The sequence below is a fragment of the Phymastichus coffea genome, unplaced genomic scaffold (genome assembly GCF_024137745.1).
Source record: "Phymastichus coffea isolate CEN01 unplaced genomic scaffold, Cenicafe_Pcof_1.1 PCOF00032, whole genome shotgun sequence".
NCBI classification, from domain to species: domain Eukaryota; kingdom Metazoa; phylum Arthropoda; class Insecta; order Hymenoptera; family Eulophidae; genus Phymastichus; species Phymastichus coffea.
In genome coordinates, this window is record NW_026706843.1 from 166922 (window position 1) to 191920 (window position 24999).

A 24999-nucleotide genomic window follows, 5' to 3' on the forward strand; every position below is an offset into this window, starting at 1 on the left:
AAAAAGATATTTGAAAAACACTGTTTTTGAGGGTGAACTTTTAGAAAGGGTTTCACGTCTAACATATATTTTTCCGTTGATAAAAACATGTATCTCGTATTTTTCAATGTACTACATCATATCCGAGAATCATCAAAATCGGTCAGTTCGTGTTGTGGTACTTTCCTGCTATTGTCTCTGATCTCATTGAAATAGTCAACAATCGCCCATATACAGGTATAAAAATACACGCGTTGCTAACAATAAGATAATATAACGTCTACAAGTAATTCTCGCATAATAAGTTTCTGAAAGTAAATAAATTTATTTTTTCGACTTTTTAATGGTTATTTGGTTTAAATTGTTGTAGTCATTTTTTTTAAGAGATTTCGAATTGCTCTATTTTCTAAATCTATTTACAGTTGTATCTAGTAAATTGATTATATATATTTATATTCAGTATATAGATACATTTTGGATATGGTAATATTATAGATTCATCTATCCAAAACTTTTACCCTGGAATTTATAGGATTTTTCTATATTTATACATGTATCATCATTCCTACCCACAATTCTGTAAATATATATTCTTAAAGAAAATATTCAGAATATTTTATTCAAAATAGTTTTGTTAATTATTCATTTTGAGTTGACAATATTATTATTCTTATAATTGGAAAAATGTGATATTTAATTCTGATAAGTTTAAAATATAAATTATTATTCATAATTATATAACTCTCTTCAAACAGTTTTATATAATTTATAATTTCAATAATGAATCATTAAAATATAATCAAAAATCAATAAAGATTTTCAAAAAAGGTTATTGAAAAATATTAACCATGTAAACTTCGCGCATGGGAATTAGTTTATTTTGAAGATCACAGAGAAATTTTGATTATTATTATTTGATTATTATTATAATAAATGATTGATTTGCACAACAGTGCTACTCTATTTTGGATATGCAGTAATCATAGCGTAAGAAATGTTTTTCAAATACAGTGTTTGTTTAATAATATGCAAAAAAAGGTTCAGGTGTCTAGAAAAAGAGAGAGATAGGGGATGGGAGAATGTCTGGCCAGAGTCCATAAATTGGCGCAGGGCAGGTGCTGTGAGAGGCTGCGCGGGTATCGCGCAGAATCGGCTGGCTGGAACCAATAGGCTAACAGCTTGGCTGATCGGCCGGGCACTGGAGGGGCAATTGCGCAAGCAAGACAGTCGCAAGGTTGGCTAGACCGATGGAGCAAGATGGTACGTACGTTAGTGACGTCAGGTGTAGATAGGTCGTCTGCTCACTTGCCTTAATGGTGATGCGAAATCGATAGCAAGGCTCAGTCAGCTCGTAAGCCTTGTTTCAAACGCGATATTGCTTAAGTTTTGCTGGAACAAAGTGCCTAGCTGAAATTATCACTTTGCATTTACTTTCTCGCATGTTTTATCTCAAACTGACCCCATACGTTAAGCAACTTCAAGCCTCCAATCATCAGTCTAGTTTTTAGGTAACTGGTTGCAACCTTTACTATTTGGATTTCTACTTTATCACTTTCGATTAATTTATTTATTTACATAATACTTTCCGGGTACTTATTTTCTCATAAAAAAAAATTATTGATTAGTTTTTGTTATCTTAATGCATTTAAATTTTAAATACTTACCAAAAGTTAGATAGAAAATAATTATGAATTGTAAAGAGAGAGAGAGAGAGAGAGGAAGGTGAAGGAATAATTGATTGACAGAGTTAACGACAAAGTCGCTTATGTGATACCTAGGCAGCACTAAGTTTGTTCTTTTGATTTACTGATACATTAGATAATTATACGAAATTTATAGGGAACTACGAAGTAAAATACACGTTGGTGAAAACTTAAGTTCTAGTTTAACTATGTTTGTACGAATTTTATATCCAGGATTTATTTATATATATTTATAAAATAATTGTGTATGGAAGACATACGCGTGTACCAACAAATGTAAATTACTTGTTTCCAATTACAATTGAGCTTTTTGTACCTGGTCTTTTTCGATACTGTATGTATATTAGATAGCAGTGCGCGAATTTGTAAAATACTTGTGATACTTGCATCGTTTATTTTATAAACTCCTTTATTCTCTTGCTCTCTCTCTCTCTCTCTCTCTCTCTCTCTCTCTCTCTCTCTCTCTTCCTTCATCAAGGGACATCGACGCGTGCGCGCACGCTCGGCGTCGATATCTCTATGAGCCTGAGTCGAGGTCAATGTAGGCTCGACAGTCGTGTAACCCCGATAAGCTTTTCTAAGTTGAGCCGGTTCCCTCCCCCTTGACATCTCTTTTTACCATCGATCGCTTGAATCGATAATCTGAATAAGTGTTTCTCATCGCTAAAATAGTTTTGAGTTTTATTAATTAGTTACGAAGATATCTTGTATGATTTATATGAACTTACTATTCCTAGAACCTTTTTCTATTATTCTGTGTATATTTAAAAATTTTTAAATTGTATTTGTGATGTAAATAATAATTTTTCTGAAATATTTTATCTTTTTCTATTGCACTTGATTATTAATAAAAAAAAGTATATTGATATATAACGCGCATATAAAAAGAGCAGTAAGAAATTGGTTTCAATCAAAAAGAACTCGAATTTGATTAATAACCAAAAGTACAATACTTTTAAATGTTTTATATTCCAGGAAAGAATCTACTAAATACAAACATCACATATATATCAGAAGAAAAATTATCCTGATAGCATTAAAGAGTAAAAGTAGTAACAATAGTGTGTGTAACATACACACACATACCAGCTTAGCAAGTCAGACACTGTGAGAGAGTGAGGAGCAAGAGAATACAAGAAGAAGAGGAATTAGACATGTAACCAGACTGATACTGTCTTAGGTATTTGAACGATAGCGCAGGGAAAATCGATGGCCATTAGCGCTCATGGACGGCCTGGCGTTTAGGACGCGAAATAGCCCCTCCCAAAAGACCTCACTCCGCTGGGGTGACTGCTGTCCCGTGAACTTCACGCCTTTGGTACGGCGCCCAGCGACCAGCATTGCTATATTTAATTCGCAGGGCTTCGTCAGAATGCTCAGGAGTTTCCGGACCATGATACCTTTGCCTGTCTGAGGTTGTCCACCACTCTTACGTGACTGCGCTCCTAAGGGCAACAGCAGGTACAAATAATTACTCTAAATACTACGTCCATCTCTTAAGGACAGAGGGAATATTATATTCGACTTTTTTGTGATAATGTAACATGTTTAACTAAAAAACAAGTGGATTTTTTTAAGCTGGTTCATTTGATAATTGACTAATCAAGATACTTCAATGTTATTATTGAACGGCCTCTTCGGCGTTATGAAATTACAATGAATAATTTACAAAACGGGCACGAGAGTAGGCTACGAGTTCCTAGAGACTATTTTGAAATTAATTATTTTCGTCGTAAATAATTATTGCATAGAAATTCTAATTTTGATTGTGACTACAAACCACCAATTTTAAACATTGACGGTTAACCGCTATGCTATTTGTAGAGATGGATCTAAAGTGTGGTTTACAATAAGATTTCAATTGGTACTTTGTAGTCATAGCTGAAAATAGAATTTTTTATGCAATAATTTCTTGTCGCAGAAAATTGGTTTTAAAATAATCTAGAAACCTGTTACCTACTCGCACCTCATACTATAAAGCAATATTGGTTTAATCAACAGATTTCACGCTGTTGAAATATGACAGAAGCGGATCCGTTGTAATTCAAGAAAATTCAGTATGTCAATTCTACAGACGTGCGTCTCTTAGATTGATTACTCCGTTAATAAGTTAAAAACACCTGATACATTGATTCTACAGTGCTTCTGTTGAATTGACTGTAATATTGAAGATTGAATCAACATAGAAAACGAAATCCTCGTTAAACTTTTTTTTTTCATTTTTTTCTTACTTCGTAATTACTAATTATTTAACGTAGAAATTCCATTGTTTTTTATGCTATAGGAATACTTTAGCTTAATATTTTGAGAGAATATAAAATATATTTTAGATTGTTGATACAGATGATTTATTTCGCATGAAAATGCTAACACATTGACACAAATTTTTCTCTCAATGATAATTCGTAACTCTTCACATTTTACATTATATTAGAGTTTGAAACTTTTTTATATATAGTAATATGAGATTTCCCATGTACTTGTAAGTAATAGTAGCCACTTAGTAGTGTATAACGGGAAACTAATTCAATTATAAATTCTTTATAGGTCACAATAATTTTATGCATTATACGAAATAAATATCGGTTAATAATATATGTGATAAGTATGTCAAATCATTAATGTTAATTTAATTTAAGAATTTGGATTATTCTAAATATTTTGATTTGTCATTCAAAAGCCATATTTCTATTTCGCTAGATTTAACATAAAAGAATGGATTAATTCAATACAAACTTTATTTTATTGCAGATATTACATATAGTGAGTTACATAGTATATTAAATTGAAATATTTTCAAAAATTATAAACATTTATATTTGGCATAATTTTATATGAAATAATACCATACTAATTGAAGATTGAAATTCTGGCACATCGATAATGAGAATAAGTAACATATTTCAATTCCTGATACAGAAATATCACAATATTAGTTTGTTTACTGATCAAAATATTAACTACTTTTCCAAATTATATGAACTCATTAGAAATGTTCATTATTACAATAGTGTTTCTGAATTTGTTTTCCAAAGCTAGAGATCTATGATACAAAAACATAGTAAGAAATATATTCTTTGATAATATTGCTCTAAATGATTTAAAATTATTCGAAAATATAAAGCTAACGAACAATGGCTTGCCGTATTCACTTTTACTTTGAAATCCTTTATTAACTATAAAACAATAATTTAATTCTAGTCGGTATCTTGCAGCCAACGTTTTTGCGGAATTGACTTTCGATGTTGTAGATCTGGCATTATTTTTGAAGTCTATGTTTCTCTTCCAATCGCATACATGAAAATTGACAAGGTAAGCCTAAAATTCTAATTATTTTAACATAATGAAACATATGGTGATGCCTTGACTTAAGAAGCTTCTGCAAAATTTTATAATATAGTGAGTGGTGATTTGTAGTTTCCTTTTCTAATACAGAGATACTTTTTTCAGTAAGCAATTAAGCAAATATAAAAAATGTGATCTTTTTTCTTAATAACAAATAGGTTATTCAAACTGCGTTATTTGCAAGAAACAATCACCAATCAAAAATGTTAAATTAAACATTAAAAACTTCATTTCAGAAGCAATAATAGTAATACAATTTTTTATGTGATCCACATTCACTTCAAAAGGTTTATTGGTCATATCACGGTTTGTTTAGTTTTTAATTTAGTTATAAACACAGCAAATGAAAATAGTTTATCAACAAATAGGAGATGATATAAAACTTTAACAAGTTCGTACCGACACACACATTCCAGAAGGTCGAGCATGAGATCGAATATAACGCCTTTGAAAATATCTAATCCCGGATTTTTTCTAAATATGGTGTCATTTTGCATGTCATGAGAAAAACGCAATAGTTGAATATTTACTTTGAAAGATATCTGACATTTTTTCTTATCCATATATTTTAGAAAGAAATTAAAAAAATTAAAACTTTCATGAAATCCTAATAAGGTGTGTAATTCTAAATGTTCTCCACTGAAATTAAATAAATTAAAATAAACAGTTAACTTTTTACCGCTTACACTTATATCGACGCCATTCTTTTGCAAATCTATTAGTATCTGTATAACTGGATTAAAGAACTTCGTATAAACAACAATTTTCTTAAATTGTATTTTTTTTTGAACTTTCTCAACTACTTCTCAAGATAATTCTGTCGGTCCCAACAGTTCAAATATTTAGTTTACAATCGTTAAAAAATGATACAGTAAGTTACAAATTTCTGAGTTGTAAATTAGACAGTTTACGCTGAGAGAAAACTGAAAATATAGCTTTATATATTATATACCTATACTAGAAACATATTGTCTAATTGACGGTAAGCAGGTGTCATTGCAGTTATCTAACAATCAATATAAACTATGTAATTTTTTATACTTTTTTTGTGATGCTATCAGCTTGTTTATTTCGAAATCATCATCATATAAGGATGGTGGTAGAACTATCACCATATAACCTTCCTGGTAAACCGACTTTATGTATTCTTTTACATCTTACTTTGAAAAATTGAGCTTTATATTTCTTTGTTTTCAATGTATTCGCAAGTGGAAAATCAAAATTTGGATGTTTCAAACAAATTTTTAAAACGCGTTTAATTGGTACACTGGCGATTGAGACTTTGATGAAAGTAGACTCTTTTTTCCAGCTACAGTTTTCGACTTCAAAATATTATCTACGTGTATAATTATTGGCTTAATATAAAACAACGATTTTAACAACTTTAATGCTTTATAATAAATTGAAAGACTTTTAAATATAAGTTCTATCAAACTCTACTCAAGATCATTGCAATTGAAAATTTTACTACGAGCGCTTGAACTTGAACTGAAATATAACCATATTAATAAGGCAAACAGGATTTAGCGTATAAAATACAAATAGCAAATAAAAACATAAGTATGTCAGTTTGTTTGGCAACTTCGGTTTCATTTTTTTTTCTGTTTTGTTTTTATCTTTCTTTCTAATATTTAACTACTCTAATGTGTTGACTGACTTTAAAACTATTCTTAAATCTATAGGTAAATGATTTTTAATTAATACAGACTCCATAGTATTTTCATGTGATTTATGTTCTTTTTAGGACTCAAGTAATGTACTGTTAAAATGAAATTTAGTATGATCAATTAACGCTGATCTATCACTAAAAGTTCTATCACAATCATCAGATTTGCAAGTTAAAACTGAAGAACCTTTATAGAAAACTCTTGAATGCTGTGTAAACATTTCATTAACATCAAAAATACTTTCATATAATGGATATTTTACCAAAGCCTGATTGATTGTAAATTCTTAAATGTGAATACAACTTAAAATAAAATATTTAATTCTTCGATATTATAACAATTCGATAATATTTGGAATTTAGTCAATGTAAAGCTAACGAACTTGAATAGATATGATATTTCAAGTCGTATCCGAGTTAAAATTTGGTATAGTCAGATTTACATCATTAAGAATTTCGTCGATATTTAGCGCTGAAAGATCCTAACCCCCAATCGGTAAATACCGCATTTTAACAAAAAACATAAATGTTCACTCTGTGACAGGTACTCAGCATACGATTTCTAAAATGATTTGAAGCAGGAATCTATAGCTTGGAACAGAATAGATATCTTGTACTTATTATTATCGATGATGAAATAAACTAAGTCAATTTGTCATCTTTGCAATCAGATACAGTTGTAATCTGATTTTTCTATTGATATAAAAAATTTGTCTTTTTACGTTTTCTCAATATCATCATACATCTGTAATTTTATTACTTTTTTAATTATAATGTTTAGCGTTTATTATAATGTTTACGTATATGTATAAAAATTTGCCTGATGAAATATTTAATGATGCATATTAAAAAAATTTAATATTAGTAACAATCCCTTCAAAACTTTCCATATATGACAGTTTTCAATACTTTCATATTTCTTGAGATATTCTTGCAATCAAGACTAACATAATAAACAGTAACAGTTATTCAACATGAATGTTTTAATCTGAAAGAAAAACAATTTGTTGATTAAAAACTATAGCGAGGCAGATCAATATTGAAAGAAACCAATGTACCACTAATGAAATGTTATTGTCCTAATAGCTATTTCAAAATGTTGCACAAGTCTTATTTTGGATTAGATCTTCTTTCATATACGTCTTTCATATAAAAAATCATGGAAGTTGTCAATAGCTTTTGAAAGCTTACATAATATACGAGTACTCAGCGAAAAATTAATATCTTTCAGTTCATAGACTTTAGGGCATTTTAATATCTTCCAAACTTCAAAAGCTTTTTTTTAGATTCATTATTTCGATGTCTATAAAGATATATTATATTTCAATGATCTTTTGCTGTAACCCAAGGTTCTTCATTGGTTAAATGCCAATCTATACTAGCTTACACCTCTGCAGATGGAGTATCATCAACATGATCATCAATTTCATTATCTACCGATGTTGGATCATCAGAGGAAGATTTCTACACTCTTTTAGGTATGCACTTCAAATTGTATGCAATAATTTTCCAGCAGCCTTTTGTGCTTGACCATTCGAGACTATAGAATAGTTATGTACTTACTTCGATAAGTAAAATATTATAGATATAATTACTAGGTTTTTCGTAAATAATGTTGATTTAATGATAACAATGTTAATTGATTTAACGAAAATTATGTTGAGACAATATAGGAGCTATCCATTCGATGATAAAAATCATTGCGTCAACTTCAATGTAACATTTGTTTATGTTATGGTACGTGTTATATCTCAATACTATAATCCGCTGTTATCCTAACTAGTCCGGGCGAAATTGGCGCATTCGTCGAAGATCATTTAGAGTGGAATTTTTTTGCATATTCGCGTTCTTTAGACTCTTCTGAATAATAAACCTCAGTTTGTCGGCGGCTAACCTGGTCAGTAATTGTTTAAACTAACTTTTTTTAAACAAATGATTAATACTTGTTTTTCCGCTCTGAAAAAAATATTTTTCAATTAATTGAACATTTTGGAACAAAAAAAGTTCTTATTCGTTTCCGCCTAAAGTTGATAGTTTTCGTGTAAAAAATTATTGAAACTCGAAAAAATGCCAATTTTGTGATTTTCGAAGCCTTTAATCAGCGTGAAAAACTACGAATTTCGAATGGCAAATGAACGATATATAAACTTACAATCTTCATCTACAATGTTAAAAAAAAAAATCGAAAAGTCAACGGCAAACCCCATTTTTAGCAAGAAACACTTCGCGTCTGAGCGCGTAATCAACTCAACCGACCGCTTCTCTGCACTGTCGCGTCGCAATAGAAGGTAGTTTAATTAATTAATTGATATGTTAACGAATAAGTGGATTCCATTCACTACAATTCAATTTTATTAAAAAAATTGTATTAAATTCTTACATAAACAATGAAAATTATATATTTTTACACTCGTCTATGTTACATTTACATAAAGGTATACATTGTACATTATTTTTTCTACAACTACAAGACTTAGTGCCACACGTTTTCAGACATTTGCAAGGTTTAACTAAATTTTCTGGTAACGCAGCTTTTGTTATAAATAATGGTAAGTACATACCATCTTCTTCTTTGTATCCATAATCAATAAAATTTAATACTGTGTATTGAGGCCAAATTGCATTTTTCCAAATATAAGTTTGTAAATCAGCTCGTAAAATATGTAAATATAAAGCATTTGATGTACAAGGAATATTTGAGAGATCGATGTTTATTCCACAGTTTTGCGAAATAATAATTGCTCGAGCTTCATCTGCGGATTCGCTTTTTTTATTAATAAGTTTTAGGTAAAATTGCTCTAATGCTTTGTAGTCCGAAGTGGTTAACGGAGATCCACAGCCTAGAGGAACGAGAGCTCTTTGAAATTTTTTATCAGGGATTAATAAATCCATTGCCTTTTTTTTTGTACCAATCTTACTGGTGCTATCACAACCTGTAAAGGCATGTAAGGCAGGCAAAAGTGCAGATATACAATTGTTCAATGAATAAGCTGCCATATGACAAGCTAATAGTTTTTGTTGTTGATTGATTACTTTGATCCACAAACCCGAACAATCCAGGGCTTGAAATATAGGCCAAAAATAAATTCCTATAATAAAAATGTCTGTATCTACAGTGTTAATAATTATTTCTGTTTTAGGATTAAAATTATTTATTGCATGAGAAAAAATTTTAGTATCGGCTTCTAAATGATTACTGCATAATTCCATGATTTCTACAATGCTATCATTTTTAATTTCGTAACATTTTTCGAAATCATCAAAACTTCCTGCAATAATTAACTGCTGGTTATTGTTCAAGTTAACGAATTTTCCGGCGTTTTTGCACAGAAATTGAACCAATTGTAGTTTATTTTTAGGATTGGCCATGAATTCAGAAACATTACTAGGAATTTTACTTTCAGAATTTTTTATTATAAATTCTGATGATTTATAATTTTTTTTTCTCAATAAACTTTCTAAATGTTTAACTCCTAGATCATCATATCTATCAAATATTACATCTATACGACGTACATAAGGTTTGAAATGCCCCGTGATAAAATTAAAAAAAGCTTAAGAAAAATCACCAAAAGTTGTAAATTTCGATAGCTGTAACAAATGCACTACTGCCATTCCGTCAAATAAATGAATCTTCATATTGGAAGTTGAAATAGCTGAATAATCTTGAATACAGTTGGTACGTTTTTCGATATCATGCATCAAATCTGCTTTAGTAGATTTTTTGTAAAACCCCTCTGCATTTGCTAAAGCTTTAGGATAATCAAGTAATTCGTAAGATGCGATGTCGAGTGTGGAATATCCTCTTTGCATTAATATCATTATTAATTTTTGTACATCTATCATTTCTTTAGTTTTTTCCAGTTCTTTATCTGTCTTAGTTTTACAATTTTTCTGTTCGACATAACTAAAATTTTTTACAACTACTCTGTCAAGTCTATCAAAGACACTCTTTTCTTTATTTAAGAATCGTTCAGTAATAAACTGTTGCAATAAAATATCACCATTATCTTTTAGAGCAAGCAGGAAAGAAGTTACTTGTTCACTAGCAAATTTACCGTTGCTTATGTTATACAAACCTTTTGAATCATTACTGTGGTCAAAAATATTTAATGAATTTAATTCCATTATAATATTATTAACATCAACTTCATCAGCGGAAATTTGATCTGTATTCCATTCATTGTGTTTAAATGACAATACATCATCTGACGAATCATTTAAACCACAGAACGAAATTAATATTTCCCGAAATGAATTTTTTATAGGATAGAACATAAGCCATTCTTGCATCAATTTTTCACTCTGTGTCCTGCCGATTAATCCACCAGGTACAGCTGAAGCTCGATTTTGTGATTGCTCTAAAGCTAAATCACAGCCAACTCCATTGAAAATACCTTCACTTCGCTTAACAGAAGTCATTCCTTCATTTAAATCATTTTTGACAGGTGTTGGAAGATGTGCCATATCTTGAAGATATAACAATACTCCTCGAGCGTACAATGGATGATTCATTGCAAAAAAATAAGGTAGCATTTGTCTTGTTGATGCCAAGTGAAGATCAAAATTTCCTTCTCTATCAGCTTTTATCGAGTCCAAGAGAATTTCAACCATTTTACAATAATTATTGAAGTACAAGAAAATCAGCTTTTCTTGACTTCTTTTTTCTACAAATTCATTAAATTTATTAAAAAAAATGGTTGTTTTTTCATGAATAAGTTGGAAGAATTTAATAATTTCTTCAAAATTACGATCAATAATCGAATTTCGAAATGATTGAAATTCTGACAATAAAAGTAGTTGTTTCAGAATTGTACCATTATAACTTTTAGCATATTGTAATATTTGACAAACTCTAATACTTTCATATATCAGCTTTGCTGCTCGAACGCCTCGATTGTAATGCAATCCTTTGAAAATTGCCGTTACGGTGTTTTCACCGTAAACATTCGCATTAACCAAAATAGTTTCAATCCCGCAACCCTCCAAATATTGACCTAAAATACCTAGCCAATTTTTTTGCAAATGAAACGAACCAATTCGTAGTATCAGCTTGGGAAAATAATTTGTTGACTGCATTTGAATCATCTTTTCTATTAAATAAATTGCCATATCTGCACTTAAAACACTGTATTCCTTCCCATTTGATTCTGATAAGGCAACAAAATTTTTCATAGCTGTAAATATAACTGCGGGAGACGTAGGAGAATGAGGAATTAAATTACAAAATCCAACATTGGATACTACAAAACTTTCAGTACTAATCACTTGATGAAACGGAGCTCAACTTGGAATAACTTGTTTCTGTTGACGTTCAATCATGCCGTTATCATTCATTTTCAACTTGCAAAGTATCCATATTAATTCTGAGTAATGATTTTTCGTTATTTTAAACGTATCTAGATCTGCATAAGAATTAGAAACATGTGGTTTGCGATTGGCGACAACAAAGTTTTCTAGGGGTTGGCTGAGTAAAAAATCTGAACTAATATCTTTTATGTTATCATTTGAAATAAAATTTATAACACGTAGAGAGTCAGATAAGCGCGGTTGATACAATACCATAGCTGTGACATGTGTCGTTTTTTTCCCAAGTTGTTTATTTGTAAACAGTTGTTTTTTTAACAAGTTGTTTATTTGTAAATAACTTATTAAAAAATGTAGATCAGTGCGGTGGTAACTTGAATTTGTTAAAATAGAAATCAGTTACATTATCATCGCAAACATAACTAACCATGTCCGCGTTAGTCGATAGTAATTCTGGTTTTAAAATATCTACGCATTGCTGAATAAATGTTTTAGGATCATTAAAGTTCCGCATACGTTCAACTATCTTATTTAAAGATATATCGCTAAGAAAAACCAATGACGATTTTGATTTGTTAACGGAATGAGAAAATAAAATATTTTCACCATACTCTTTAATTAGCAGCTCTTTAACCTTATTATTATTCACTGGTTGATTTGCATTGTTGGCGTAAAAATTAACGCGGTCTGTTATAAAACTTAATTCACACGCTGAATTCGATAATTCATACTTAATTTCACACAGTACGCGCTTAAAACTGTTATTAATAATATCAACTTGTTCTCTTGTATCAGATTCAATTTGCTTTGATAGTTATTGATTGATAGATGTAATTTTTTAAACATGTTTCATGATATCGAGTTTTTCGAGCAATAACTCCATCAGCAGTACAAAAAGTAGAAATTCTCGTGAAAACCTCATCTAGTTTCAAACAGGCTACCGATACTAATTTTTGAGCAGTTGATTTGTTTGATAATAATGATGTTGCAATAACTTTATTCTTGCTTACTTGATTACATACAATGCAATTGGCACCGTAGAAGTTATTCGCATTTCTAAAAGAATAACTGGCAGTTAGTGAGGCTGCGCCGAGATTTTCACTTTTTATGCAATTTTTGTTTTTATCTTTCTGCAGAAAGATTTCTCTTCGCCGGATTTTTTCTTCACTCGTATAGGTTGCATAACAGCTTGCATGCCATGAAAATGACTGTAAAATTTCACTTGATTTGTATAACAAATTAAAACGTTCCGTTACATCGTCGTTTCTACGAAAAGCCGCATTTTTAATAATCAAATACGAATTGGGTTTTGGATTTGCTGTAGTGTTCTTTTGTTCAGTAACATTATTGCAAATAATACATGGCAAACTAATCACCTCTAACTTCCTTTTCTTAGCAAAAGTAATGTACTCAGATATATTTCAGCACTTGCACTCGTAATATTAAAATTAATATGCAAAATACACATTACACACTAAAAATACATATTTAAAATGGTCTTAAGGACTAAATCGTCTGTCTTGTACGACAAGAACACTGAAACTAATCGTATTTTGTTTTTTGATACGTCAATTTTAAAAACAAAAGCTTGTCATGACATGCAAGGAATATTTCTAGAAAAATAAGCTTGAAATTCAAGATAAAGGATTTGCTTTATGAAACAAAATTAAATTGAATTTAGAGTTTTACAAGTTGATAGATAATTTAGTAGATAAACGCGTATGGCACTAAGTCTTGTAGTTGTAGAAAAAATAATGTACAATGTTTACCTTTATGTAAATGTAACATAGACGAGTGTAAAAATATATAATTTTCATTGTTTATGTAAGAATTTAATATAATTTTTTTAATAAAATGGAATTGTAGTAAATGGAATCCACTTATTCGTTAACATATCAATTAATTAATTAAACTACCTTCTATTGCGACGCGACAGTGCAGAGAAGCGGTCGGTTGAGTTGATTACGCGCTCAGACGCGAAGTGTTTCTTGCTAAAAATGGGGTTTGCCGTTGACTTTTCGATTTTTTTTTTTAACATTGTAGATGAAGATTGTAAGTTTATATATCGTTTATTTGCCATTCGAAATTCGTAGTTTTTCACGCTGATTAAAGGCTTCGAAAATCACAAAATTGGCATTTTTTCGAGTTTCAATAATTTTTTACACGAAAACTATCAACTTTAGGCGGAAACGAATAAGAACTTTTTTTGTTCCAAATTGTTCAATTAATTGAAAAATATTTTTTTCAGAGCTGAAAAACAAGTATTAATCATTTGTTTAAAAAAAGTTAGTTTAAACAATTACTGACCAGGTTAGCCGCCGGCAAACTGAGGTTTATTATTCAGAAGAGTCTAAAGAACGCGAATATGCAAAAAAATTCCACTCTAAATGATCTTCGACGAATGCGCCAATTTCGCCCGGACTAAACCGATATCATGTCAAAACAACAGAATCTGCTATTATCTTATATCTACAGCAAATGTTAGATTAAATCAACAGTTAATTATGTCAAATTAAGAAATTAGTTATTATGCCGACAGAGTGTCAGTTGAGGGGACAAGAAGCTATTTGAGTCAACGGTATCCCCCTTTGAAGGAACAATTTTTTTTTTCAGTGCAATTTTACGAAAGGTGTCTCTGTTTGCGTGAGTGTGTAAGATGGTCGGGAGAACAGAAGGATTTCATATAATATGCAAAGATTATCAATATTCATAGATCTGAATATTCGAAATTAAATTTATCGCCCGAAAAACGTTCCTATGATAAGTTTTGATAGATATACAAGTACACAAAGAATAGCTTATCAGTTCCCTCTTATATACAGATTTCTTACTTATATCCATTCACATATTTGTAAATTATTTCAATAACTTCCTCAAAATTGCATCAATCAAGCTGCCTATTCGCAAGTGACTCGCTATTTATACTGATGATAAAAAGAATACGATATAAATAATCACATGTACGTGTGGGGTAATTTTGGGTGTAACAATTGAATTATTTTATCGAGCGTTAGTACTATGTAACTTTGTATAAATACACAAATAGTCCTCATTTCAGCGTTAATATATATACATATCTCGGGTAGCTCATTTTAATCGACGCAACCTAATATTTCCTTTTTTAAGTCGAATTAAAAAAATGCTCAAAAGTTCTTCAGAACAAAGGGGATCACCGAACTGCTACAAATATTTTGATCTTGGTGTCTATTTTCAAGATTATTTCAAGGTTAAATGTGTTGTTTTAATAGGAAGTACAATTTTTGACGTCGGATTCAAAAAGAGTAGGAAATTTTACATCCAGAATGGTAGCTTAAAAATTTTTAGAATGCCCTGGAGTAGAAGAAACCAAGGTTATATATTGAAAATTCGTTCAAACGCTGTTTTTTCGAATTTTTGATTTAGTAAACTTAGGAGTCAATGATTGAACAATTTCACGTTAACGTCAAATAAGTATATGAATGTTATTTAGAAGCAGTTATATTAAATAAAAAATTTCACTTTTATTCTTGATCTTACTTTTAGTATTACTTATTTTGAAAACTATTGCCAATGTTGTCCTCGAGGCCTATTGCCAATATTAGGACAATAGTTTCGAATTTTTTCTTTAATTCATGAATTATACTGTCGATATATTGGCGATATTGAGATATTACCAATACATAAGTCAGCAATCGATCTCCAATGTTTTGGCGATATTTTTCCGAAACATTGGGGACAAAATACTGCAGTTTTTAGTTTGTACCGCATTCTAAAATAACTATACCCAATTATATTTAATTTTAAATCTTATTTATTAGAATTTTTATTTCAATATTTTTATATCTTAGCCTTATCCGTTAAATGAAAATAAGATTGTCAATTACATACTTATTAGAGTAAACAATACGTTGACGCTGAGATTCTAGTCCCACTCAAAAATCATTCTTTTTCGATGTTATTTACGAGCTCTACAATGTAGTCAGTATCGGAACTTTCAATTCTTATGTGATATCGTACACTTTCCAAATTTTCTATTGGAATGACGTTATAATAATCATACGATGCAACACATTTATGTATAAATGACGAAGTACCACCTTCCAAATCAACCGAAAATTACGAATTTTAATCTCTTTGAGAATGGCATGACTGTTTCGTTCGCAGTTACACAATTTTTTACATTAACAATCTGTGACGCGTACAAATTTAAAAACAATGCTAAATTTCGCTGAAGTAGTAAGCTCATACGTAACATAAAACGAGTCCGTTTTATCACTTTTAATTACTTTCGATGTATACAAAACAATATGTGTTTTGTATAATTGTGAATATAAAAATAAATTTTCTTGAGCCTAGTTTGCTAATCTTACTATTTCATATTTATACGCCGGTCGATTTTTTAATGAGTAACTAACTATGAAAATATTATTTCCAATTTTTATTAATTTAAGTTTTTTCGTAGGCGATAAAATTTCATTACGAAATTCAATAGATTGTTCATTGTCTTGTAACCATTTATCTTTATAAGTGTAAACTACAGTGTGAATACTTAGATTATTAATAATTTGCAAATGTGCAGATTTGCTTCCACAAACATTCTTTTTAAAGCTCCATTCAAACTTTTAAGAAGAAAGCATGAAGTGGTAAAAAGAGAGCCGAAACGACGAACAATCTAAGCTAAATGTTTCAAAAGATGTAAATTACAGGACACGAATTTCAAATAGTAAAAGTATTTAAAATGTTTACTGAATTTTTCAAAACATTTATCCACGAAATCAATGATTGGTATTGTAATTTTTGCTTAACATAGTAAGTGGAGTCCTAATATATCAAATACATCAAATAATATAAATAATTTTGAAGTAAAATACCATGTAAAACTGGAAATGAATAGTATACAAAACCCAATTTTTCAGTTCCGAACCTTACCAATGAGAATAATAAGTTTTTATTAACCTCGGCCGTCTTGCTACCATATATAGAGGCTTTATAGAACAGAATATATAATCAACAACTTATACTAAATAATGAAATGAAAATTTTTCGCCTGCGAACTTAGAATGGATCAATAACTCAGTAACTCTTTTTCTTATACCTTCAAATCCTAAGTACATTATGTCCAAGGCTGTTAAGGTCAAGTGTTTAAACATAGTTGGACCTTTTACGCCACATACAGGCATTTTTGATTCCACAGCTAATATTGCATTACGCAATGTGTCTGCGTTGGTTCGTAGAATGATTTTTTCTTTTTTGTAAGGATAAATTCGAGTTGTTTCAACAGTTTGAACAGGCTCAAAACACACTAGACATCTAAACCTACCATTGTGTTGATTCATTGATTGAAACAAAGTCTTCGCAGGCAAGTCACCCGTACCATAAAATATTAATCCTCGAATTTAAATAAAATTTCGTGAATCCTCTACGACAATTGAAATACCTGCGACTAATTTTCTTATAGTTTCTTTCATTGGCCTTAAGAATAGATTCGGATTTGGTTTCTTTTTATCAAATCACAGTCCAGCTAATATGACATTTTCTATAGCGTAAGGCATAAAATAATTCTAAGATTATTAAAAAAAATTCCCAAATAGTATATTTAGACGAGTTGCAAATTTTTACTCCATCAGTATATCATTCAAACAATATATTGTTTTTATATGAAATAATTTGATTTTTCTTCACTAATTTCTTTGTAAATTTCATTATCGTAAATATCGTGATATTCGCCGCTCGGAGCGAATCGAGAAATTGTATTAAGATTGTTATAAAAGTGTTTACGATCATAAAAATTCTTCAACTGTGGAATTGTTGGAATTTCAAGGAAATAATTCTGCTCTGATTGTGAGTCATCCTCACAATGACAATGTTCATTGTTGAGCATATCATCGATTTCGATCGACTCATTGGTATCGACATTATTCTCAGTATTAATTAAAAATGCTTGATACTTAGTACAATAATAATGATTTTTAATCTCGTTTAACATTTCGCTAAAGTAATTTTCAAATTTGTAAAAGGTCAGTAGTTGGACAGTTGTGTGGCTTTATAAAACATTGCGCAAATAATTTTAAAAGTTCAGCAGCACATTAGTGATACGGTGTAGCAAAATAATGGCAGTGAAAGCGATAATGAACACTAATAGAGTCATTGGAAATCCCTCGAAAAACTTTTTTTCGCGGTTAGGTACATCGTCTTTTTCTGGTTTCTCTTTTGCGTTACTTAAATCACTACCGTTTTCAGAGTTGCTTTCACTAAAGTCGTCTTCTTTGTTATCACTTTCATAATTCTTTTCATAAAAAAATGCACAAGTTCATTTCTCAAGCTGAACTTAAAATTATTATCGATGAAGACGCGATTCCGCTGCGGTGTTCGTGTATGCATAGCGTAACCTAAACCAAGTTCTGTCCTTATATCTCATATGTATGTGATCAGACATTTTAGCACTAATATTGGTAATAATCTTGAATGATTCATGGTAACCGTTGGATTAAAAAAAATTTTTAATTCAGGCACGAATTCCAGCTGTTATCGATGTAAATAAACAAATGTGCTTGTTATTGATTTCATAACTTGAATTTTACAACCTGAATTCTATTTCGACATGACTTGATCTTTCTTCATATAAAATGTACGGAGCTTTTTAAGAACTTTAGCGGTATCTATGTACTAAAATGTTTATTTCGTTATTTTCTTATGTCCTAACTCTGCTCCGTTACTGAGAATTTATGGAGCAACGGGTCATCCAATAATAACCTGTGTAAGAAGGGCTGTGTAAGGGTGAGAAGATGATCGCGCATGCACGCAATTCTATCGTGTTTATCATATATTCGAGAAAACGAAGGAAGGATGAATGCGTTTTTTCTCGTTCTACGGTCTCTCACCTTTACAATCGTTCTCTACTCAAAGTTGCGTGAATTTTACATTATGTGTTCCACGATTATTTTGTACACCTTTGCAAACTTGTAAAGGTGGAGCAATCCGAATACAATAAGCGTGAGTATTCAGTTCATACCGTAATTGAATTTCGGGAAAATAATCAGGTCAACTATTTTGTTGACATTCACGTCATGGCAATCGTGGTAGTCACATGAATCGTCTCACAAATTGGCTCCTTCAACTTGAACTTTAGAGCCATACCTACTTTTAAACTAAAATGAGTTCATAATTTTCAAATAAACTTACATAAAATAATGATTTTCAATATTACATTTTACATAGCTACATTTTTTACTTGATTAAATGTGTTCTCGTGTTCAAAACTTTCATTGTAGTCTCTGAATCATCTAAGTCATTCATTAAATATTTTCCAAACGATACATCAAAGGGGAATATTCTTGGAAACGATTTATAGTTTTCGGTATTTTATTATTTTTATTACAAAAATTAAAACTAATATACGAATGCAAATATTACCATCGCGTAACCGACATTCAAGGTTAGGCGGTTTAATGTTTTTTCAAATGTTCATTCATTTCCTGTTGTTGTTTTTTTTTTATTATTATTTGTGAAGTGAACTGAACTTAGTCGACGGTAGTTGTCGAAAATCGGAAAAGGTTACATCAGTAATTTACGAACTATAGCAAAATGTATGCGCTAGTATTGTGGAGTGATTACAAAACCACGCGTATTATCGGCATTGAAAAATTAGAACCAGAGAAAGAAGAAGGCGAAGACATTGAGATGCTATACAACGATGAAGAGCTATACAAAGCAAACACTGTTAGGATCAGCAATAAGTGCATGTAAATACACGCACGATTCTTAGCTTCATCTATAGTCACTTTTACAAAAAAATCAAAATAAAATTTACAAAACAATAAAATAAGATGTTAATAAGTAAATATATTCAATAGCCGATGAAAAATATCTAAGCTGCTTGACTGTCGGTATCGATGGCGAAGTTATGACGGAAGCAAACGATCTTATGAAAAAAGTAGCTAAACTAGAAAAAAATTATTTAAAGCAGAAGACATTTCTTGAAAAGAATACTATAGAAGAAAAGAAAGACAGCATCAATGAATAACTATTGAATAAAATGTCAATTTTTGAAGGCGATGAAAACCGTACTCGTTAGGTAATTAAACTAATAGAAAAAAATGTTCACATGACAAGTCTTTATTATATTCTAATTTTTTTTTTTGCAAGTTATAGACAACGGAAAGTAATGTCATCTTACGAATAGGAATATAGAAACCTCTTTATGGTAACTGGAACAGTAGCTCAAGAACATTTTTAACCTGTTAACCGGGGAAATCCCTTTCTAATTACGCAACATATAACGGGCGCGTCCTTTTCCACTAAGACGTGTATGAATGACGTATTACCATAGTAGTAGTAAAATATATGTCCCGCCCGTTCCAGGGCGCAATATTAATATCGAGGACGTATTTATATGTCCTACCCGTACTTATTGTTGTTTACTTTGGACGTATCGATACGTCCCGCTAGGTTAACAGGTTAATGAAGGTAAAACACCAGCGCAATCGGTAGCTGCGAAAGCAATTGACGAGTTAATTATGAATAATTTAACGTGAAAAAAAGTATTTAACTAATTTAATATAATATAATCTTACTTATTTAGAGCGGAAAATCTATTAGTGTGTAACCTACACGTGAAAAAAAGGTAGCTCTATTGTAAAACGCGTCCATGCAATCAACAATTAATGCTTTAATGCCGCCGTTTGGGGATGGTACGAAATGCAAGCGTGGTAAATCTCATGATACTGTGGTTCAGGTATAGTGATTCAATAGTGGAATTAACTATTTTATATGTCTTGAAAACAATCAATTTTTATACTATCGGCCAATTACAATGCGTTTAAATAGAGTGCTGCTGTCTAATCTGACTGCAAAATCGAAGAGGATAAGTGGAGGAGTTTACAATGAAAAGAAAAGGTTTCACAAGTTGATAACTCTGAAGAAGTAAGCGGAAGAGATTTTGAATCAATTATCAACGAAGATTTTGAATGTGACACTGACATCGTTGAATTAAAATATACTATGTAATAAATCAATAATTTTTCTTTAATTAGAATTTAATATTTTTTTTATCTTACATAATTCGCAGAATAACTATAATATTGAAAAAAGTGTGGTATTAATAACAAGATACGAAGATAGCACTTGAGTCTTCAATACGAAAACACGTCAAATGCCAATCTTAACTAATTGAACACAGCGTTTTGATTCTTACGAGGACGAACTTACAGATGTTGGAAATGAAGATTCCCCACAACACAATCAGCCCTTGCGAAACGATGGTCAATCTACCCGAAAACGGCGACACGATGAGGTTAATTTACTTGCTATCACCTTGACTACGTGGAAATGTTTAGTAGTTTGGCAATGATTTCGTTTTCAGGAGCTCCATAATGGCGATAATACTTGAAATGACGATGACCGAAGCGCAGATTTCCCGCAACATTATCAGCCCAGGAACGCCCAACTCTCGCATATGCATCGAGACCGTTACAATACGGATAATGTTAGTATATATATTTAGTTTACTCTGTAGAATATTTAAATAATTTGATACATAATCTATTATGTTTTTAGTTCTGTGGTGAATTTCAGGAAAAAAGAAACCCCTTAGAAGACACGAGACGACAAGGGCCTGGAAAACAATTGCTTTGCGACGATTTCCCAGATGTTTGGATAAAAAGGGTAGAATTGACCTTTTTGTACAGGAAAAGCAACCCAAAAGTAATTGCCTGAAGACTTTAAAGAAAACTCGTTGGGAAAAAAAAATTTGTGCGCCAAGGGGAAATAAAAAAAGCAAATCTAGTCACACAGAAGATATTGTGGCGTATATTGAGTGTAAGTTATAAAGGTGATGTAAAAAATTTCAAATGATTTATTGACACAATTATTTTATTTGTGATTACGTAAATAAACGATGTCATGCCGGTCTAACATCTATTCAGTTTACTAATACAGCCAACCTTGTGATTGTTTCGATAAGGCATTAAAAAAAATGAGGTTCTGATCATAAATTACATTTGTTATGATAATGATAATAAATAAAATTTGAAATTGTAATTGTGTACTACTTTTTGAATGTACAAGCGTGTGATGAGAGCAAGCGATGCGCTTGTTGTCGTCGAAATTTTCCCAAGTTCCCCTCTCTCTCGGCAAGGCACGGTGACCAGCGTTAGGCACATATAAAAATGCGTCTAATGCATGGCCTCTATTTCAGCTGACGGAGATTGCCGAGCGGGGCCGAGCAGGCCCGAATCGGCTGCACTGGCGACAGAGAGAGTGTAGAGATATTAGAGAGAGAGAGAGAGAGAGAAATAGTTGAGGGCGTGCGTGCCCTACGCAATATTAGGCAGGCGTGCGTTTAGAACCAATTAGTGCGTTGGTCGCGCACCGCCTAATAAGTAGGTTAAGTGGGGAGAGAAATATCGGCGAAGAAGCTGTAGGTCGCGAGAAAAAACGAGCGACACAGACGCTAGTAAGTCGAGGAGAGACTTAGAAAGTTTTCGGAGTCGACCAGAGCAGGACGGTGGACGGCTAGCAGCGAAGAAGTTCAGCCGAGGACATAGGGTCGAGAGGAAGCCGACAGGAGTTGCCCAGCGACGACCTGCAACACCCTGCGCAGGGCGCAGCCGGAGTTGCCCAGCGACAACCTGCAACACCGTGCACAGGGCACAGCCAGGACTACCTACCGCTCCAGAACCAAGGTCTAGTTTTCAATTTAATCTCTCTCTCTTTCTCTCTCTCTTCATCGACGGCACTGTACGCGAATTTTAACATTAGATGGGTAGCAAGGCGTGCACATGCCGGCTACCTGCCCTAATGACGGTAGGGCAGTAAATCGCGCAAAATGAAATTGTCCAGGCGATCCCTCGCCGGACGACTTTCTCTTTTAGCCAACTAGCTTAAGTCGGTTCGTCGTCAAGGCGGTCATCTGCCGGGCGACGCGCTTTGTATTTTCTAGAGATTTGTAAGCACGATTAGATGGTTAATTTGTTCCTTCTTTGTAATAGTTGTTAAGGACGTCGTTGTGTTAGTCGATTAAAGAGTGTGTAATGCGGTTTGTTAATGTGCGGTATTTGCGAAGTTTAAGTGTAATTTAACTTTGGTTTAATGAAATTATATTTGTTTAAATGCGAATGTTGTTTGTGTGTATAAAGTTATTAACCATTTTCATTGATTTGCCTCTTCCCCCTTTCCGCCTCAATATTGCTATAGGCGAGTGCGCCTCACTTGCCCACCTTTAAATAATAGTAACGAACAAGTCTTCGTTACATGGCATCCCTTGTGGGCCTAGCAATTGGGGTAATGGGATCGGGAATGGTAGATTAATAAATAGTTAATCGGGAATTTTCCGTTGTATACTAAGGGCAAAACGAGCGCACAAAGAAAAGAACCTCTAGCTCCGTGTTTACTTTTCTATGAGTGTTTTGCCTCGGATTAACAGTGACCTTTTCTCAGTGGAGGAGTCGACTGGCCGCGATTGCGTCATATGGTTGTTTTGACATTGGACCCAAACTTAAACAGTGGAATTAGGCATCTGGTGAGTTTTCTTTGTAAGACTTATGCAAAGCGATCACTCGCCGGCTGAAAACCTGCAAGAAAATTCGAAAATAAATTCGAAAATAAGTCGAACAGCATAACGCGTGAAAAACACACGCTGCCTCTATATTTTGAATTTTAATTTCCCACGGAAAATGTCGCTGGCTTGTAGAGACATGATTATAATGCGTAGAATATTACGCGACGCGAGCGCGAAAAGTCTTAAACGCGAGATTGACTCAACAGAACCGGCCGTACTGCTTGAGTTAATGAGCTACCGCGGACTTATTCTGCACGGTGATTTAGAAGAGCTGCGAGACCGATACTTGCGCTTTTTATTCAGGAAAAAGCGACCAGATTTACAGCCAGGGGTACATCTGAGCGACTTTGCGCTTGGTCGGATTCCGGAGTTGCTGCAGATGAATCGCGTGATACGGCAGCGGACAGCGCGCGACGTGCAAATTTCGGCGATGAGTCCGCAACAGATGCTGCGCCCTTGGCGGCTGAATTGCCGCGCGAACAAGAGCAGGCAGCGCAGGTAACAAGCGTCGCCGCTCCGCGCAGGCAATCCCAGTCGTCAGGCAGAGGCACAGGTGCGGCTGTCAATAGAGATGTACTACCTTCGGCAGTCTAGCCACCGTTGACAGCTCGGTTGTTGTCGGATGGCGCGAACTTACGCGCGCGCTAGCAGAAACGCCGAAACCAGGGCGAAAGCAGCACCAATGCGCTAAGCCAAGTCTGGAGACCCTTGCGTCAGTACCACTCTGAATTTATAAGCGCGAAGTGAGACAGGGTATCACGGATGGCGCGAGTGCAGTTTTTAGGGTAGAAAGTGAGGCAGTGCACAGTGGAGCGACTCAGGCCGAGCAGCAGGCTCCCTTGCCGCCTCAGGCTAAGCCGCCTCAGGCTAAGCCGCTCAGCAATCGCGCGGCGCTAAACGCGCCAGCGGTTGCGACTGAGACACTGCCTCACGCGAGTGCGCGAAATAATTTAGCTGGTAGTGCGTCCATCTACACCGATTCAGATAGATCGGCGAGTACGAAGTACCACGCGCTGAGAGTAAGTTCTTGGGTAGAAGACTGGGAGCGCGGAGTACAGACAACTACGGCAAATGAAACGCGGATGCCAGCCTCGTTAGGTAAAGGTAGCGTAGCTAGTGTGAAGCGGTCTAAGAGTAGACAAGCTAAAAAGATAGAAGCTTTCGGGGTTAGCGATACAAGCACGTGCCCGTCGGATACCGATAGTTATGATACGTGGACAGAAAAATCGTTCAAAAAAAAGGTAGAGAAGTCAAGCAGAGAGAGCGGCCCGCCGCGAATAAAATATATGAATTGTATACCTGCAGGCGGGGTAAACGCACTCAACGCATGGTCTCTCCGTTTTTCGGGTAAAGACGGTATGAATGCGTTAAGTTTTCTATCGGGTTTAAGCGATTGTCAGCGCTATTACGAGATTCCTGACGAAGAGTTGCTTATCGCGATAGGCATTACGTTTCGCGATAAA

At 32.9% G+C, this 24999-nt stretch overlaps 1 protein-coding gene across 7 annotated transcripts in view; it reads left to right on the top strand.

Annotated features, from left to right (window-relative positions):
- Positions 1 to 1183: 1183 nt before the first annotated feature.
- Positions 1184 to 24999, top strand: part of LOC131663269 (high-affinity choline transporter 1) — a 410533-nt gene continuing 386717 nt past the window's right edge. For 2 of the 7 annotated variants that reach the window (XM_058933580.1, XM_058933575.1), the window contains exons 1-3: positions 1263 to 1487; positions 2658 to 3143; positions 4884 to 4994. The gene's annotated coding sequence lies outside the window, so the exon portion shown is untranslated. Of the gene's footprint in view, positions 1240 to 1262; positions 1488 to 2657; positions 3144 to 4883; positions 4995 to 24999 lie in introns of those variants that run through there. The other 5 variants (XM_058933581.1, XM_058933577.1, XM_058933582.1 and 2 more) reach the window with 3 other exon arrangements.